Here is a 20,544-nt window from a genome sequence, read left to right as displayed (position 1 = left end):
ATTGCTGCTGGGATTGCTTGATAGGAAACTTTGATTGATACGAGCAGATGTGAATGAATTGAAATAGTCAATAGTGGTGATATGATCCCGGTATCTACACTCGGATCTACTTCTGCTACCGAGACTGCTGCTACTGTAAAAGCATCAGGAACGTGTCAATTCACTGAATAAAGTGCTCTTTCCATTGATTTATGGATGAAATCACGAAAAAGAGAAGGAACCACCGATTCTGCATCAAAAACAGGGGTTCTGGAGCCAGTTTCTCAAATCGTAAGTAGATCCAATCCAGGGCAGTTGATAAGTGAGGTTCTCCGGTCGAATGCAAATAAGCCAGAGCGTATCTCTTGTTTCGAGGAAGAAACAAACATCCTGGTCTCAATAGATCTTGATTCTATGCATGCGTCAGACACATCACGAGCCGGAACAAACGAGTGCTTTCAACTCACGAGCCGGAACAAACGAGTGCTTTCAACAATAAGCAATACCCGAGCTTCCTTCTACCAACCAGGATTCCGATACCAATTCCAATCTGGCACAGCACAAGGAAGTAGCGCACCAGAAGAACCAATACGAGAACCCTTCCTTCCAGCCAGAATCCGTCTTTCTTGTCCTTTGCATTCGAGGAATGGGATCTGCCTTGTGGAAACTAAAGCTATTTGTTCGAGTCAAGCAAGCGGACAGTCAGCTAAGAATACTGGAAGAGAACTCTCTAGCCCTGCACTTAAACTAGACTAGAAATCCGAAAAAACACTAGTTTTGGCCCATAGCGAAATAGAGTTTTTCTTCTCCGCGGACTCCCCATGCTTGGCGCCATAGGCTTTAGGACTTTTGGCACTAGGGAATCATACTTTGATCAGATCCGTGGACAGGCTCCCGAGGTCAAATCGGATTATGGACTTTTCCAGCTAAGTGAAAACGCACTTCACTACTAGCAAAGAAGTCAGCTCAGGGCAGGGCCGGTGGTAATCTCAGATAGGAACTTGCCGGGATCCTTCCATACCTGCCATCCACCACTACTACTGATCGTTTCCCAGAACGAGCCATACCTTTTCCCAGAATGAGAATACGGCTGAGGACGAATAGCGGCGCCTAGCTTTAGTTTCCACACGACACGATGGATCTATCACTCTCTTTAGCCAGGCCATTCTCTAGAGGAGAGTTCCGAGAATGAATTCCAATCTGGTACCAATCGTAGAAATCGTATTGTAGAGTTCTTCTCACGCCTAGCACAGCTACAAGCATTCCTCGAATGCAGAGACAAGACGGAGGATATCTGATCCCGCGGAACATCTGCTACCAACTACGGATTACCTTGTTTCCATGAAATCCATGTTTCTGGCACCTTGGCCCCCTCTACCTACGAAATTCTGATTCCTATTGCTTAAGAAAGTACAGCAGAAATAAAGTCTTTGGGTAGATGAGGTCACTGATTAGCCCGCTGAGCTGCTCTGTCCCCTCTACCGGGATGGGATGGTTTATGCGCTTGTCCCGATGAAGCTTAGGATCCGATAGAAACACGGGGTCAACTAAGGAAAAAAAATGGGAACCTTTGCATGACGCGCCTTCCTCAGGATGTGCGCTCTCTTTTCAGGATTGAGAATGACGACACAGCCTGGAGGTCTTTCGTCTACTTCTTCTGTCCAGGCCTGTTTGTATTCCCACCATACCTTTCCGCATCGTCCTTCTCTATTGGGGGCTCCCAACACCTCAGCCAATTCGTGCAGCATCTTATTCAGGATCTCGGTGCTCCCAAAAGTTGTGAGCGACTCCAGGAACAAGACTCTGCCACCTCTGTGCGTCACCGAATGAAGGAAGGAAAGAGCATGTCGTACATAAACCTGGATTTTTTCCATGTCGTCCGTATCTACGCACGGCACGATACATAAATCCTGCAACAGGAAGCACAATTTTGCTACTGGATCAACATCCACCGTCTTCTTCGGACTCAGACACAAGAACGAAACCGCCAAAAACATGAAACAGAACAAAGAGGAGTAGTACAGCAACTGAATCATAGTCTGACACCGTCGATGGTTGGCTGTCGTGAGGAGGGTGCATTGCAGCAGTTGCTGGTAGGATTTTGGTGTTGCTATGTTCTTGCCGCAGATGATGATATATGTAGATGGGTGAGGTTTTGGACTCGAGATATTGCTGGGAGATCACATTTGCCGTCGCATTCCAAACAATTCGTGAGCCGTTTAGCTGGTTTAGTGGACATTTGCCTTGTTGATCAACTGTTTGGTATACCCAGTTCTGTAGAATTGTTTTGTGCCTGGAACTCCGAACGACCCTTATACTGTTTTGCTTTCTGCTGCTTCTTGTTCTGCTTTGCCGAGAGAAAGATTCACCGGGGAACTTCATGATTTTTAGTTTTCTTTCACCTAGATCGTACCTTTAAGTACCTCCTGGCGAGGTATATGATGATATTATTATCGCTGGCATGGGAGTACCACTTAGATACCAGTGGCTAATAGACCCAGATTAGTTCTCTAAACTGTTTTAGAACCCTTCTTTTAGGTATAATAATACTATCCTGCCTCGATAGAGGATAAAACGAGACCTTTTTTGATAGCCCGTTCACTCAACTACCACGCTTAGCTAGTCTGTCTGTAGGGATGGGAATAGGGTAGTCTGCCCTTCTTCGTAAGTAGCTGGACTCGGATCTTCGCAACTATCAAAACTCAATAAAGCTTCTGAAAGTGGTTCCGTGTTAAGCGACTCACTCTCGTTGAAGGAGTATCGCCCGATGCAGATAACAGCGTTGAAGTGGAACTAGCTTTTTCTTTTTCCACTAGATTCAAGGTTACAGGACACGGAGTAGACATCAATCTCTTGGAAATGTGGTTCGTCTCAAATCTTCCCATTCTTTCTTCTTTCCACTAATCTAATGGTTTCATTCTCCCATCGAGAGGTTATGATACTAGCAAGAGTCCTATTCTTCTCCTCTCGATCCTACCTTGGGTTATGTTTGACAGGGATGGTCAGTGAACTTCTATTGGTTTCAAAGGAGGATAGAGATCCATTGGGGAAGGCTCGAAAGGTTATTCGATATCAAAGGTTGACCCTCGACGCGCCGCAGCCACTATTTTGACTCCTTTTATGCAATTATGAACGAAACTTTCTCGATTCCAATGCAACTTATCCTTTTGGAGTTGACGTAACAAACTACGCGAGCCTCCCGATGAAGCCAACAGAAATCCTATCCGAATACTAAAAATAAAAGGCAATTTCATTATGGTGGTATACCAGCCGCCAGTTCTGGAACTTCCAGTTCCAATCGGAGCATATAGATCCGTAAATGGATTTGTATGTATAGCCACTTCAGTCGTGCTCCTCGTTTCTCGAATGGAAAAAAAGTATCTTCTTTCTGGGAACATGCTAAACCAGAAATTCTTATGTTCGTGATTCTTCATCCACCGATGCAGAAAATCTTCCAGTTTTCCATTCTCATATGAGGCAGGAAAGTTTATGGGCAACAGGTCGGCACGAAGTGATTCATCATGTTCAAACATGAACCTTTCGCTCGTTGGGGACGGTTTATAAATCATCAAATTCCCACAAATGGAATGAGAAGTGGGTCCATGTAAATGATCGAGACCTCGCAAACAACAACGTTCCTTCCCCATATGGAGTTCGGGACCCAAGGGCAATCGTTGAGTGAACTGTATCTTATTCGTATTAGTTGACCTAAGCCGCACCATTATTGCAGGGGTGGGGCTCGGCCTCCGAACCGTACGTGGGACGAGTTTCTGCCTCATACAGCTCGGGCCGAAGACCGGGGAAGTTGAGGAGAGATGGGGAGACCCAACTGCTGCCGGTCGGGACGGACAGGAAAGGGGGCGGGGATAAGCTTGTGAAGAAGCAAGCTTATTGCCCCACCCCCCAAAAACAAACCGACCCAGCAAGAAAACGTATGCGCAGGCGCAACAAAGCGCTCATCCCTTGCTTGCTGCTTCGCGTTCTTTCTATTCCATCCCAGTCCATTCCGGGATAGGCGGCTAATATAATATGTGCAGTAGTCGTCGTCTGACCAATCGGCTCGGACACCAGACCACTTGTGCCCGCCCATTCTGTCTCGCCCTAAATGGAATGGCTCTCTTAGTTACGCTGTGCCCCGACCCGAGTCCCCACGTCCGCTTTTATCCGCCCGCAACCCGGCCAACACAACATTAGGGCCGTCCCCCCCATTCTATGCTGACCCGGGCCGGGGCTCGCTTTTTGGGAAGCCCGTTCCCACCGCGCTCACGGCCCGGCTGGCCTGCCAGCGGTAGTGGGAATTCTCCCGTTCCCTGGTCAAAAAAGGGTTGGTTGGATGCGGGATCTACTCCACGAGGAGCGGTACGGACGTAGATGATATCATCACGACCTCTCTTTGCGTACCGCTAGGGATGCTTAACGCCACTTCGCCAACTGGCATTACCTGCGCTTTCGTGTCTCTCAGTGTGGTCAGCACTGGGTGTTTCCGAGCAGCGAGGCTTACACCCATTCGCATTAATTCATCCAAAGTTCCTTACCCTTATGCACGAATTTTGGAATAAGCCATCTTCCTATCAAGGTTAAGGAGTCAACTGAGCATCTCAGCGGCGGGATTGAATACCCGGATCGAATCAGAGTTCACGCCGCCCGCCCTGAACAAATAGAATAGGAGGCGTGGGCCACAGGTCGCACATAAGCCATCGGGTCGCACGACAGAAGAACACCCAACATAAAGATGCACACTCCTCCATGTGAAATAGAAAGATTCATCTTCACTTTTTTGTAGTAGTCGTGACCAACAGCCATCAGCAGTCGGCTCGTTGGTAAGGCGAGAGCTTCAAGCCCGCTTTCTGGTGGCACACCCCCCAAACAAGCACCACTCGACGAGGGGGGGGCGGGGAAAGCTACAGGCCCAAAACCTTCGACCCTTCTTTCTATATGGGGGTGCCCGGGGCACCTCATCTTGTCATTTTGTTGCTCATTCCCCTTAGGCCGAAGTGTTTGGCCTTTACTTCGGAGCGCCCGCTCACGCTTCGCTGACCTATCGCGTGGTAAAGAGAAGAGAGTACGAAAGAATTGTAAACAGAGCAGACCGCAGAAAGATTCTAAATATGACAAGTCCCCCATGGATTCGATAATAAGGAAATGAAGAACGGGAACGAAACGAAATAAAGCATTTCTAGCGGATGAGCTTCTCTCCATTTTGTCTGGTAATAGAATAGGGCGGCTTGCTTTGACCAACACTCCACTTTTTGCTCTGTCCATGGAGCGTATGAATTTCCTTAAATGTAGATAGACCAAAAAAGGGAATAAAGGGATAGGAATAGGAATTATAGTACCATTGGAAGAAGAGGCACCAGTGGGAACATCTCTACTGACGAACCATTTCAATAGTACGGGTGCTGCCGTGCCACGGGGCACGACCATGGAAGTAATGAAAAAGAAGAAGTTCTGTAGTTGGACCATCTGCTCTATCCGTTCGATTTGAGCTTCTCCAGAGAAGATGAGACGCTAAAAATGAAAGTGTTCGCAACGCATACCGAAAAAGGGTACCTATGTTGCCGACCATTAATGACTAGTTCGAAGACCAGGAGCAGGGGCACGTGCCAAGAAAGATTTGTTACTTTCCCTATGGTTTTCGAACGTTTTCAATAAAACCTTCTCGTAGAAGTATTTTCACAAAGTTTTCGGTAATATTAGTAGATGCTATTCGAACCCTTCCTTTTATTAAGATTCGAATTCTTATTCTTATTATTATCTAATTATTCTTTTTTTTCATGTATATGCGTCAGACACAATCTACTAATTGATCTATATTCTGATACCCTACTATATCATAGTCTCTACTACTAGTATTTTTAATACCTCAGGAGCTCATGAGACTCTTTTAGTGAAATTCATAAGTCTCAATTCCCGAGCGATCGCACCAAAAACTCGAGTTCCTTTTGGATTTCCTTCTTGATCAATGACAACCGTCATCATATCGTATTATCATACCGTTGTCACGTTTGAGTTCTTTACATGTACGTACAATTACAGCTCGTCTTACTTCTGTCTGATCTTTCTAGAGGCATTTTGGGCACTGCTTCTTTGATTACAGCAACAATAACGTCACCAATATGAGCATATCAGTGATTACCAGCTCCTAAGATTCGAATACATATCAATTCGATAGCCCCACTCCGTTGTTATCCGCTACATTCAAAAGGGTCTGAGTGAGATGGATCTTGGAAGTCTGGTTTTTGATTGGATAGTGATCTCGGGCACGAGTGGTTGATCTTCGCGGGCCGTGAATGGCCATGGAAAGGAGTATTGATGTCAATATGTTCGATCGAGAAGATTGGACGATGAAAGACGGATCCTTTGTGGTTTGAATAATAGGCTGTGGTCTCGATATTGGGCTATGGGCTGATTGCTTTCTGTATGAGCCTCTTGTGATTGGGCTCTCGTGGGCGGATTACCCGATGTGTACTCATCTTCCAACAAAGAGGAGAAGACATAACCAGAAGAATTGTGAGAAATAAGTCAATTTATCAAGTTGAGGCATTTCGATTTGGATTTCAAATAAGAAAGACAGAAAAAGACTCCTGCGCCCTCGAGAGCATTCTCTTTCACTTGCATTTCTTCCTGAAGTTGGCTCGAAGACCTGTCCAGCCTTGATTTTCCCAGTTATTACTCGAGCGCGCTGAGGCAACTCTGAACTAAGCTCAGGGGAGGGGTAGTAGGTATGCTTCAAACCCTCCGGCACCTTGAAGAACGATGGCACTAGATCGGGAAAGATGAATGACCAATGAGGACAGGACAATGGGGGAAGTTGGTAATAGAGAATCCTCCCTTCTTCTTTGCTTTCTTGCCTGAAAAAATCCAAAACTAACCATTGGAACCTCATGGGCTACCGAGTTAGGAGATTCATTTTTTTTATTACTTTTACTTTTTTTTTACTAAGTTATTCTAAAAGATAAGAGCTAACCGACCATCCTGATTGAATGTTTGAGTACTCGGAGTCTCTCGTAAGTATGGAAAGAAAGTCTCTTCTTTCCACAACTCCTAAATTTCCCATCAGCCTATCCAATCTAATTCCAGACAGAGTCAGTAGACCTTACTTTAGTGTAGGTAGTGTCAGATAATTAGGAAGTCTTGATAGTCTTTCGTATAATCTCTTCTTCAATCCTAGGAGCAAAAAAGGAATGTCCTTTAGGGACCTTTGGATACCAAGATTTCCGACCTCTTACTTTCGTAGTTATGAATTGCGGAATAGAATCAATTCTGAAATTCATAAGTATATATCCCTCATCCCTATTGGTATCGGTTTGGGCCACTACCCAGAACCCTGCCAGAGCCCTATTTTTAAGAAGAAATTGACAGTCTTTTTTAGAACTAGAACTATGGTAAAATCCAGTATCGACAGGCCTAGTTCTTTTCCTTTGCTTATGCAGGGCAAGAATTTGTCGAGTTCAATCAGTACAATAAGAAATCCTAAGTATTTTTTTGGTCAGGCGACACCCAGATTTGAACTGGGGATAAAGGATTTGCAGTCCCCTGCCTTACCGCTTGGCCATGCCGCCAAATCCGATCCAAAATCGAGCAAAATCTTATTCATCCACATTATTTTACTAATTTTTATTCGTAGGAGGGGATTATTAAACCCTTTTTGATTTTTTGTAGATCGTTGAATCCCTTTGTACTTATCCCTTTCCAATCCCTTTTAATAAATTCATTCCTGTTTTTTATTGGACCCAGTTTTATTCTCTTCGATTGATTGTATCTCAAAACACACATTGCTTAAATACCTTCTCTTTCTATTGAAAAGAGAAAGGATTTCCAGTCACAGACTGCCAAATTTAGGAAAAATTGGAACCATTAACTATATTATTTGTTATTATTTGTTATTTTGATATTTTCTATTTGTTAGTAGTGAACGGTTCTAAAATGGGTATTGTATCCCAAATAGTGTTTCCTTAATGGCATAACAAAATCAAATTGATTTACGGCTAATCAGTATCAATTAAAAAAAAGAGAATTATGATATTGATATAGTGTGACCTGACCCCTGTTGCTCCAAGTGAAATTCTTTCTAGGGTTCTTAAAGATATTCTCCATTTTTTCCCTTTCCCTACAATAAAGTATAGTCTGAAGGCTAGCACGCACCATTCCTCGCTTATGATAATCTAAGGCCAAAAAGAAAGAAGGCTCACACCATAATAATACATACCCTTTTTCCTCGATCGTCAAGGTCGTGGATTTGGATCGATTTCGGTTTTACGGGCTTCATACATTGTTAAGAAAAGTACTCGGCATTGGAAAGCATCACGTTCTGGCCACACACAAAAGAAGTCGGTGGAAGGTATGGAATTTCTCGGCTGAAGGTCAGAAAGAAAGCAATCGCCAGTGCTCTCGGTTCCAGCAACGAGTCTTTTCTCTGAGAATTAAGGAAAACAAACTAACCTTGTCTGTCTATGTTCACCTTGACATGAAAGACTCTTTTCCTAACCTGACTGTTCTACCTGGCTAGTTCACTTCACTTTTCGAGGGATCCTGGATTGGAGTTCACTTGTCTATGAGTGTCCGAACAGCTTCAGATCCTTCCAAGGCGCAGGGGTTCTCTCTCCATTCACTTTGAGCTGGGTTTCTTGTGATCTTTTTAGTAGTTTTTCCGTCCAATTTTATGGTAAATTAAGTCTTACACAGCTGTCCCCAAGGATGTCCATTCCATTCGGCAGGGACTCCATCTCGCATTCGATCTCCCTCCTTTCCCTGAAAGAGTCGAGGTCTCTCTGGACTTCTCTTTTGCCTCTCTCCCAGATTCAGAAAAAGGGAGGAAGAGGGCCTCTCGACGGGAGTGATTCCCCGAAAAGAGATCGTTCCCAGCATCCTCGAGTTCGTAGTCAAACTCACCTTCATCCACCTTTCATGGACTGGCGCGGGCAAGCGCCGATGTCTGGAGCAGGAGATGGAAGCTTGGGTTGAGGAGGCTGTCAACGAGTCATCAAAGGCGATAGATTGGTTATATTCGGATTCGTTTGATTTTGATTTTCTTTTTTTTGGTTGTGAGAGGTCTGAGTCCACAGCTGGGGAAGAGTCGTCAGATGACAATTGAAGTAGGGGTCTGCCTCTTTCAAAGGGAAGCAAGAGTCTCATAGGGAAGGAGATCCTGCACAGACCAATCCCAATCAGGAAGAGAGTCTTGTTGTCAATGAAAGCAATTTTTCTATGTCACATATCTGCCTATCTCGTGTTGTGAGCTATAAAGTACCCACCAGGGGGGGGTGGACCAAGAAAGAGGCAGGCGATTGGGTCCTTCCCATCCTCTGTGATGTCAGTCTCTTTGTCATTCTTTCACCCTTGCTGAGTAGCGAAGTGAGCATACTCAAGATCCAATTCATCAATCATTTGAGTTGGTACGAACATAGGAATCCAGACTCCGCTTGATTCGATCTTCAGTTTCGACCTTCATCAGTCAGGAAAAAGAAGAAGGACCCACTTATTCCACTCGGAGAGACCGAACCAGGCAACAAAAAAAAAGAAAAACTGAAGGAAGTTCTCTTTCCATTCCAACTAAACTAAGTGAAAAAAGGGGGAGAGCAAAACAGAAACACAGGAACAAAGAAACTATGTCCAAACCAACGAGTCCTTTGGTCGACTCTAAAGAATGTATCGGGAGTTGGGAGTTAGCCGTCTCATAGGAGTGATAGCTGGGTTTTTCACGGAGTTTCTTCGTACGATTGAAAAAAAGAGTGCTCTAGGTCGGAGAAAACAAGAAGAAGATTGTTCACCAGTCTGTCTCCCAACCTCTTTAAAGCAGCTACCTACCGTGATCTGGTCTTGGGACAGCATTGGCACCCCCGTTTGCTGGATCTTCTAGGCACTCTAAAGCGCTTCCACGAGAGACAGATGGACTTTGAGTTATAGACGGAGAAGAGCCTTTAGAGGATCAAGAGTGATTCCTCAATAAAACAAATGGGATTTTGAGGGAGGGCTGAACGCGATGTACTGAAGGGTTCGCTTTCGCTGATCGGCGCCAGTCTTTCCTGCTGTGAATTTCCCAGGTCGGGAGGGGCCCTTTCCTTCTACCTTACTGAACCCATTCACCAATGATTGGATCACTCAAAGCTAAAGACCAATTCCTTCCTTTTAGGTGGTCTAGGTGGCTGGGATACTATGCCCTTCTTTTTAGAGGCTCAAAGACGAGTTCTTTGAAGGAAGCAAAAGAACCCATGTGTCTCGGATGAAGTCTACCCTCTTTTTGTGCCGGGAAGAAGAATGAGATCCAACTCAAAGTCAAGGAAAGCGGCCTAGACCACTGACTTTTGATGGAAGGCTTCTGAACATGGATTGGTCTGATAAAGCCAATTTTTCGGCGAATCAAATATTTTCTGAGAGCACTAGACCTTCTCTCTTTCAGGATTGATTCCCACTCACTGCCTGATAGCAGGCTTGGCCCATGAGACCTATTGTCTTATTGTACTGGCTCACTTCACTACTTTGGAGGATGGGTTTTTCCCCTTTTTGGTTCGCAAACGCTCTAACCCATCGAGAAGCTCCATCCAAATTGGAGTTGATGTGAGCACTTCCCCAGAGGCAGAGGCTTTTTCTACAAAAGGGTGGGAGCATAAAATGTAGGTGAGTCAATTGCGTGTGGCCTTCAAGTATTTCGTATTGTAACAATATTAGATCGGCATCCAAACAAAGGTGCATGTACGGTTCCTAAGGGATACAATTTTGTCCTAATCATCGAGAAAGATGAAATAAGTTGATAGCGCGATCTCGTACTAACACATACTCTCTAAATATTGAAGAACTTGCATGCGGCCTTCAAGCCACAACCGCGGTATGAGTTCTGATCTCAGACTTTGGTTTGGGGGCTGCTGGCCCCTTCGCGTCGACAAGGAAACTGTGGACGACAATGGGTTTAGAATTAGAATAAAACGAAGACCCTATCGAACAAATAGAGGAAAGGGCGGAAAGGGGAAAAAGTAAAGTCTAAGCGACATATGGCACGAAAAGGAAATCCAATTTCGGTAAGACTTGATCTGAATCGTAGTTCAGATCCAAGTCGGTTCAGTGAGGGCGACCGCGAAAGTCACCGAATGGGTTCGGTCCGTCTTTTCCTGATCTTTGTTTGTCCCCCCAAAAAAGGCGTGAGAGGACGTTGCAGATGTCCGGGACGGACACGACTTCTTCTAACGCTAGAAGACCACAGGAAGAAACCCGGGACCAGAGCATGTCGTGAAAGACGCACACGGGGCGGGCGTGCTTCGACCGTGTCTCCGGGGCACAGTTGAATGTAGATATCATGAACGCGAGGATAAGGATACCAGGCCGAGAAACCCGGGCAAGTACTCCCCTAATGTGCCGATCGCTAGCGCATCCAGGGCCCCGGCGCCCAGCTCTGCTGGAGAGGCCGTCACTGATCTGAAAAGTGCGTCTGCGGTTCGGATAGACTGATTCTGCGAACGCCTAGCCCCAGGAATCAATAAAAAAACAAGTGCTAAGTTTCATTTCAGATCAGTGAATAAACCAAAAAAGAGACCTTTCTCGCTCGACGCCACACTATGCTCCGCTTCAACAAATGAGAGTTTTCGGTGGAACCGGTGAACCACGCGAGCTGGTTAGATGCGTGGGGCAGAGGGCTCGTAGTACCTGATAGCGCAGCTATGCAGTGGAAGGGAAGGAGCCTAAATCGACCCCCTTCTTTCTTTTTTATTCAAAGACACAAAAGCAAGCACAGTACAAAGAGATTGGACTCTCGGATGAGACTAAGCAGCTACCGTTCCGACGCGCCCCTGACCCTATCTTGATTCAAACCGAAAACCCTCTCTAAGGTGGAGCCTAGTTGAAGCTGTCATTCAAAGAAGAAATGGGAATCCAAATCCACTTTGAGGGATATAGATGAAGTCTCGCTCAGTAAAGAGAGTTGTAGATTCGTAGAAGAGGATCAGAGTACGCGCGCTACAAAAGGCAGCTAGCCAATGAAAGTAAGTGGAAAGAATATAGTACTTTTGTACTGACCCCGGAGGGGCCCCCGGTTGTTTTGGCGCGCCCTACCCCAACGTTAGACTATTGCCTTTTTAGCCTACGCTTGCTGCTTGCAGCATGGATTCGATAGATCTATCGAATCCATGCTTCCCCCGCCCCGAAGCGAGACTCTATCCAGATCTCAAAGAATAACGAGCTAGGCGGCCGGCGGGCAAAGAAAGGGGGCGGGGCGTTTACTTGAAAATGACAACCGCCTGTTCCAGCAGCGGGGGCCTTGCACGAAAGCAAACCTACGATTAAGTAGCAGTTGCTTTCGCTGATGGGCCCAGTGAGGGGGGCATTGTCCCTCAGTTCTTACCAACCTCAGGTGTGTACATCTAACTTATTATCTTCTTTTTTCACGCAAGCCTGACCTCAGCTGTCCATTTCTTATTCATTCAGGGCGCCCCTAGTGGACTTGGCGGTGCTCCTTTCTCAAACCAGAACAACTCTGAACGTTAGGGAAAATAAGGGAAGACCACCTGAGCGAACCGACCGAAGGGACTTTACTTATCCGAACCGAACGTTAGCGGCTTAAGCTAAGCCTATCACGAGCTGCGTTGCTGCTTGATCGGCGGGGAGGAAGATCTCAAAGTATGGGGCAAAGGATCAAGCGCTTTGACTTTGCTTTGTCCCCCGGGATCCACCACAGGTTGGGTTTGAGAGCCGTGTGATGGGTGACTATCTAGCACGGTTCAGAGAGCACGTGTATGTAGTCTGCGCTGGTGAATGGAAGCCCCCGCCGCAAAAAAGAAGCGGCTCTTCCCACGGCTCTGTCACCATTGACTCTATTTATTATTATGGTAAATCATTGTATCAAGATGTCAATCTTAGATCTTATTTTAGTTCGATACGTCCACCTACGAAACTCGCCCTTGGCTTTCGTCTCGGTAGGTGTATTATTCTACATTTTCCCAAAAGGACATTCATTCATTTCTTTCTTCCCGGGCGATCACCACGACTAAAACGAAAAAAAGACAAGAAATCAAGACCCGTACTACAGGAAAAGGGCTGGTGGCCGACATTTGGGAAAGTCGGGCCGATCGGGTGTCTTCATTCAAGCGAGGGTACAGAGGAAGAACGAAACGAAGTGAGAGGCCGGGGGGCAGGGAAAAGAGTCGAGTCGATCGACCGGGAGAAGCAAAACGAAATCCGGATTTGGCCGAAAAAGATGCAACGTTATGGATACCATGACCGATCACCATCGAGAAAGAAGAATTTTGATAAATCACTTCGGGTGAGCGGGGCCTTCAAGCGGCCTCAATACGCCGGGGTTGTAAATGACATACCTTTCCTTATGGGAAATGCCGCCTCCTTACTAAAAAGGAATAGAATCAAGTTATTTTTACCAAAGAAGTCCCGCTCTGACGGCCCGACGAGTCATCTACTAAAAAGGACCCTCCCCGCTGTGCGCCCCTCCTTGAATTATTCGGTCATGCAATACTTTTTTAATACTAAGAATAAAATGCATTTCGACCCCGTCCTAGTTCTCAATCATTTCGTGGCACCGGGTGTGGCTGAACCATCTACGATGGGGGGAGCGAAGGGAGGAAGCTTAGATAAGAGAATACGCTCTCGCATCGCTTTTTTTTTAGAAAGCTCTACCAGCGAGAAAAAGTGTTTGGCCCGAGCCAAAAAGAGGTTGATCCACTTCATTCGCCAAGCGAATGATCTTCGCTTCGCGGGAACAACAAAAACCACCATATCGCTCTTTCCTTTCTTCGGTGCTACCTTCTTTTTTCCAAGGGATGGGGTTGGGGTGTATAATAACCCTTTTTTTGAGTATGCCCGGAAACAACTCCTAGCTCAATTTAGGATCAAATGTAGGAACCTCATGGGTAAGGATAAGGTAATGGAATTGATAGAGAAATTCATAGACCTAGGTAGGATAGGAAAATTGATAAAGGGAATAGAGATGATGATAGAGATCATACTGAGAAAGAGGATAATTCCGTACGGGTACAACTCTTATTTGAACGAAGTGCAAAAAATGCGATCTTTTTTGTCTAATAGAACAAACACTAATACCTTAATTGAGTCGGTAAAGATCAAATCTGTTTATCAAAGTGCTTCTCTGATTGCTCAAGACATCTCTTTTCAACTGAGGAACAATCCAATCTCATTTCGTTCCATTTTTAGTAAAATAGTGAAGGATATTCCATTAATAATGCCAAAAGGGGTGGAGGGGATACGTATTTGTTGTTCTGGTCGATTAGGGGGTGCGGAAATAGCTAGAACTGAATGCGGAAAGTATGGAAAAACATCTTGTAATGTATTTAACCAGAAAATCGATTATGCTCCTGCGGAAGTATCTACTCGTAACGGAATTTCAGGTGTCAAAGTGCGGATCTCATATAGTCAAAATAAGAAGGGACGTGCTATATCCGAAACGTACGAAATATAGTAAATATTTTAAATGCAGATGTAGTAGGGGTCGCGAACCGGATGGTACACAACTTGGTTTTGGAAGATATGGCACCAAAAGTTGTAGAGCTGGTCGTCTTTCATATCGAGCCATTGAAGCAGCGCGTCGGGCTACAATCGGACAATTCCATCGTGCTATGAGCGGACAATTCCGAAGAAATTGTAAGATATGGGTAAGAGTTCTCGCAGATCTTCCTATTACGGGGAAACCCGCAGAAGTTCGAATGGGAAGAGGAAAAGGAAATCCGACGGGTTGGATTGCTCGTGTGTCCACGGGACAAATCCCATTTGAAATGGATGGTGTGAGTTTGTCAAATGCTCGACAAGCCGCTAGATTAGCGGCGCATAAACCATGTTCGTCAACCAAGTTTGTTCAGTGGTCGTAACGTAATTGGTTAGTGGGGAAAAACCGGGCCGGGACTCAAAAGAATTTGGCGAAGTGTTTGTTCCTGAACGAGGGAAGTGGAAAGACAAAGAGGGATAGGGAGCTCGCCTCCTTCTTTTTTGTAATCGCCGAAATTGTACGACGACCCTTCTTGTTCCAGGCATACGACCCTGAGACGTGACGGTGTCACTTTTCCGGCCCGGTAAAGTGACAGTTATATAAATAAGAATAAGAAAGAGAAGCGTGATGTTGTCGTGTTGTCAGCAATCAAATTATCGTCAATAGATAGTACGGTTGCGTTGTTTCAATTTCTGTTCGTACTCTGATTGCTGTGGCTGCAGCTCGATCTTGGCAAATCTCTCAAATGGATGTCAAAAATGCTTTCCTTCATGGTGATCTACATGAGTTTTTTCTATATGCAGCCACCTCTGGGTATTGAAGTTCCTGATGGTCATGTTTGTCGCCTTCGAAAGGCCCTCTATGGGAAAAAAGCAACCACCTCGTGCTTGGTTTGAGCGGTTCAGCTCTGTGGTTCAAGCTGCTGGTTTCTCTTCTAGTGAGCATGACCCTGCACTTTTCACTCATACATCTGACCGCGGTCGTACCTTGCTTCTTCTCTATGTTGATGATATGTTGATCACTGGAGATGATCAGAAGTACATTGCTTTTGTGAAGAAAAAGTTGAGTGAGCAATTCAAGATGTCAGATTGATTTTCTCTCAGTTATTTTCTGGGAATTGAGGTTGATCAAACTAATGATGGTTACTATCTCTCTCAGCATCGCTATACTCAGGATTTGATCTCACGCTCAGGTCTTACTGATACACACACTGCCGCTACACCCATGGAGCTCCATCTCCAATTGCGCCCTAGTGATGGTACTCCTCTTGAGGGATACCACTCGCTATCGTCATCTTGTAGGCAGCCTTGTGTACCTCACTGTGACCCGGCCTGACATTGCTCATGCAGTCCACATTGTCAGTCAGTTTGTCAGTGGTTACTTGAGGGAGATGCAAATACTTCATTCTTCCATAGTGCTGCCAATGGAAGACACATAAAATGTAATATTGCTTCTTTGGAACATGAAGGAAATGTTATACAAGATGAGAAAGAGTTGCAAGAACACATTTCTAGTTACTATAAGAGACTATTTGGTTCAGAGGACAGGGGGGACATATCTCTTGGTGGAAGCCCCTTGGTCAACAGAGCACATGCTATCAGAACTAGACAATGAAGAGTTGACTAAGCCTTTCACTATGGAGGAAATAGAGTTAGTAGTTAAAGAGATGAAAACCAATACAGCTCCTGGCCCAGATGGCTTACCAGTAATCTTTTAGAAACATTTTTGGGAGATGGTTAAAGAGATGGTCAAAAGAATGCTTGATAGCCCGCATGCTGAGGAGTTGCAACTTAGAAGACTTAATTATGGGGTGGTTACTCTGATTCCTAAAACGAAAGATGCTGCAACTATCAAGCAATATCGGCCAATATGTTTATATTATGTTTGTTAGAAAATTGTGACTAAAGTACTGACAAATAGGCTTGAGAGAGTTGCAGATAAGGTGGTGAGTAAGAGTCAGACGGCATTTATGAAAAACGGAAATATTTTAGATGGGGTGGTCACTATCCATGAGGTGTTTCATGAGCTTAGGAGGACTAAACAAGAGGGGGTCATACTAAAGCTAGACTTTGAAAAAGCATATGACAGGGTGAATTGGGATTTTCTACAAGAGGTTTTGCTTAAAAAGGGTTTTCTTTAGTGAGAAGTGGAGAGGTTGGATTAAACAAGTGGTAGAAGGAGGTGCAGTGAGTATCAATATTAATGGAGAGGTTGGCCCATATTTTAAGAGCTACAAAGGATTTTTTCAGGGTGATCTCACCTCTTCTTTTGAATTTGGTGGTGGTCACAGAAAAGGGGGTCACTCAAGTGTACGGCATTCTTTGTCCGTCCAGATCGCGGTACATGTTCGGACTGCTCTGGATTGTAGAGGAACGAATTTCAGGCTACTTTAGATGGGGTGGGCTGCACCCATTCTCGGTACGTACAAGGTGGGCACCCATTCTCGGTTAAGATGGGAAATCCTATAGGGGTAGAAATGCTACATGAAAAAAATCCGCTCTTGCTGTATTAGGAATTGAAAGTAAGTCAACTCCTTCCTCTTAGAGCAACTTGTCGCAGCTGTGACTACTCTTTCTATTTGAATTGAATGTCAGCGAATCACTTGTTTCACTAATGTGACTAGTCTTGACTGCAGGTTTTTTCTTTCTATAGAGAAGTGACTGCGCTAGAGATGCTTATTAAAGGTTTGCTTGGTGGCTTCCTTGCTTGACAGGCTTTCCTTGTTGATTGGCTTGGTCTGCTAGTTCCCGGAAATCACTTCCTCTAAGTCTTAAATAGCAGAACCTACTCTTTCTTCAAAGAATGTAGCATACCTAAGAAATGATTTCTCTAACGAGTCAAATCCGTTGTGAAATAAGGAAATGCGCGGATCGCTTCTTCTACCCTTCTCTTATTCGCATTTCCTGCTTACTATTGAAAGAAAAGCTGTTACTGCTGCATATCCCCTTTTTCCTCTAATTCGAGCGAGTAAAGGCGCAGCTTCCTCATCTTTGCTTTATAGTTTGATATAATATAGAATTGGATTTTGCTTTCCTTTAAGGAGCTCTAGCTATCTTGCTGATCCACCAGTTCATACTATTAATGAAAGCTCTTTCACCCTGCCCGCGGGTAATCCCTTACTGAGCCTACTCAAGCAATCTCCCATTAGCCGCTCTTTACTTTATAGTCAAGCGATTGTAAACTCCTTATTTAGGCTAGCTACTTTGCTGATTAACAAGATTATCGCATTGGAGCTGTGACAGTTATGTAAACTACTTCTCTAGCAAGTAATGAATCTGAGGTCAAAGCCAATGAGTACGCCGGATGTTGCATTTTCGCAGTGAGGGAAGGTTGGCTTGACAGGCTTCGTTCTGGATGTTGTAATCTCTTCTCATGGTCTTTGTTCGCTTTATTATCCCGTTGTGAGAATGGCTAGGACTGTGGATCCACACGCCCCCCCTCTAGTCAGTACTTTCCGAGTAGCGCAAGGCTTCTTCGTTGGCAAATAAACGAATTAATGAACTAATTTCCTAATATGACGTGAACTTGAACTAGCATTGATCAAGTCCATGAGCTCATAAGAAGGAGTTCTTCACGTGAGAAAGTCCACGGCTTAGCTTAATTCAATAAAAAAGAAAGTATCCAATCGACTTTAGGAGCGCCATATGTTTCTATCTGAAACGGTAAAGCGAGGCTCGCTATAAGGGTCATAGCTAGTTCAGGATTGGTAGGAAAGTAATACAAATGATTGTAATATGACAACCCCCAGGGGAGCTAGCCTTTGTGTTAAGATTAAAAAGAAGAGCCCTCTTTTCATACGACTCGGTGATTCCATTGCTCTATCCGGCCGCAAGATTCGATCGCGTACAGCACGAGCACGAGATGGGTTGGGGACTTAGAAATGAGCTATGCTCCAAGAATTGACCCCTGAACTACCTTTGCCCGCCTTTTCTTGTAGAATCCATTCCCCCTCTTTTATATATTTAGAATGCTTTTAGGGCTAGTGGAATGAGGCTGGAACCCATCAATATCGCTAAACCGGGAGAGTTGCTTGTGTTGGGTTCAAAGTTTCGCTCTACCAAGGCAAGATATAATATAATAGAATATAATAGAATATAATGGAATATGCATCCAGCTTTAGCTGAATATCGTGAGTGTTCAGCGAAGTATGCTAGCCATTGGCCTTACGTTCAGGATACTCCTTTCTGTCTTTGCGATGTTTGGTTATAAGAGAATGTTGCTCTTCAGAAAACGCGTATAGTGGCCTTCGTCGATGGGACAAACGCTCCAGTGTATGCGTTACAAGGCAACTAGCATTTTGTCATGGAAGTTCGTGAAAGAATGTTCTTGTTTTTCGTTGGAAAAACCAACGCCGACGTCAAGATCAGTCTCCTTTCCTTTCTCTTTTCGGGAGCAGAGCTGAAAAAGATGGACAGTAACGATCGCGTAATATAAATTTATCGGCCTCGTCATCGAAAGCGGCTTCCAATTGCTCGGAAATTCTCAGCTATATGGGGGACTTTGATGGTGAGCAAAAAGAATTGATCAAGAAATTGGTAAACTTTCGCATGATCGATGGTAAAAGAACGAGAGTTCGTGCTATTGTTTATAAAACTTTTCACCGCCTAGCTCGAACTGAACGCGATGTAATAAAACTTATGGTTGACGCCGTAGATAATATAAAGCCAATATGCGAAGTGGTCAAAGTAGGAGTCGCAGGTACTATTTATGATGTTCCTGGGATTGTAGCCAGGGATCGTCAACAAACCTTAGCTATTCGTTGGATCCTTGGAGCAGCTTTCAAACGACGTATAAGCTACAGGATAAGCTTAGAGAAATGTTCATTTGCTGAGATACTGGATGCTTACCGAAAGAGGGGAATTTCACGTAAGAGAAGGGAGAATCTTCATGGACTGGCTTCCACCAATCGGAGTTTCGCGCATTTCAGATGGTGGTAAAGTGATACCACATAAGGAGCTCTTCCTCATTCAGTCATACTCAACAAAAGTAAGAAATGTTTGACCCGGATCCTTTTTTCATCTTCATATAGAAAGAAAATCGGCCTTCCTCATACTCCCCCCTTCATTCATAGAGTTGGAGGAATCCACAAGAGGCCTGCCCGTTCATAATTGCATAAAAGAACCATTCTTTTTATGAAAACTCTTGTTCCAACCTCACCTCAGGTCGAATGAATACGAAAGGGGGATCAATCAAATCAATAAGCCATGAATGAAGAAGTAGTGGGCCTTTCGCCTTATTTCGTTTGACTCGTGGAGCTGAGAAATCTACTTCAAAGAGAGGGAAAGAGTGCTAGTCCGAAAGAACAAGCAAGGGATGAGCGCACGGGAGCGAAATCCGTTGCGCCCACGCGCATACGTTTTCTTGCTGGGTAATTTCTCAGAAAGTTTTTGTGTTGTTGATTCCTATTCCTAGGTGTTGTGCTTTTTCCCCTATGCCGCCTATTGGTACTAGTGGAGTAGGATTGGCCTGTAATACAGAACCTATAGGTGGTGTAACCTTTCGCTCAATACTCAAATCTACAATTGAAGCATCTGAGGCTGCATCAATCGAGGATACACGACATAAGGAATTGTTAGATCTCCAAACTGAACTTCGCCTTCACCAAGCGTGGGTTTTCACTGGTCCTAACTAACGGTTGGCAAGCGATCCCCTATTCTGCATCCCGAAGATCAGACGGCCCAGAGCCGGAGCGATCATTCAAGCAAGTTACTCAGCTTGCGTTTTTCAGTCAATCAATAGATTGTGCAGTTTCTTAGTCTTTTGGTCCACGTCTTCATGACTTATAGAAAGGGTTTCTTTCTTTTACAAGATCATGGAAGCTTCAGAAACCATCCGAGATCTTCTGGAAACAAGAAATGTTGCATCAAAGGGTTCAGTGGTCATATCATAGTGAAATCGAGTTTCTTGATTTAGTCGATATCAAATTCCCAACTTAGAAATTCGAAAGGACTAAGATTCTACTTCTTCCTCAAATACTGGGAATGTGGATTCAAGTATGATATCACTATTCCACAGATCTCAAGAAAACGAATTGAACAAGTTTGATGGCTGGAAGAAGATAGGAAATATTCAAACATGTATTGCATTTCATCGATCTCACCCTTTGTTCAGTGCCGCATAAGTAC

At 44.6% G+C, this 20,544-nt stretch overlaps 1 non-coding gene across 1 annotated transcript; it reads right to left on the bottom strand.

The window, feature by feature from the left end:
• Positions 1-7,470: 7,470 nt before the first annotated feature.
• TRNAC-GCA (transfer RNA cysteine (anticodon GCA)) lies at positions 7,471-7,541 on the bottom strand. Its single transcript has one exon. It is a non-coding gene; the product is annotated as a tRNA-Cys (tRNA).
• Positions 7,542-20,544: the final 13,003 nt, after the last annotated feature.

Source organism: Aegilops tauschii, unplaced genomic scaffold, assembly GCF_002575655.3.
Source record: "Aegilops tauschii subsp. strangulata cultivar AL8/78 unplaced genomic scaffold, Aet v6.0 ptg000617l_obj, whole genome shotgun sequence".
Classification (NCBI taxonomy): Eukaryota; Viridiplantae; Streptophyta; class Magnoliopsida; order Poales; family Poaceae; genus Aegilops; species Aegilops tauschii.
The sequence above is the reverse complement of the archived record's forward strand: the minus strand, read 5'-3'. Positions and strand labels throughout refer to the sequence as shown.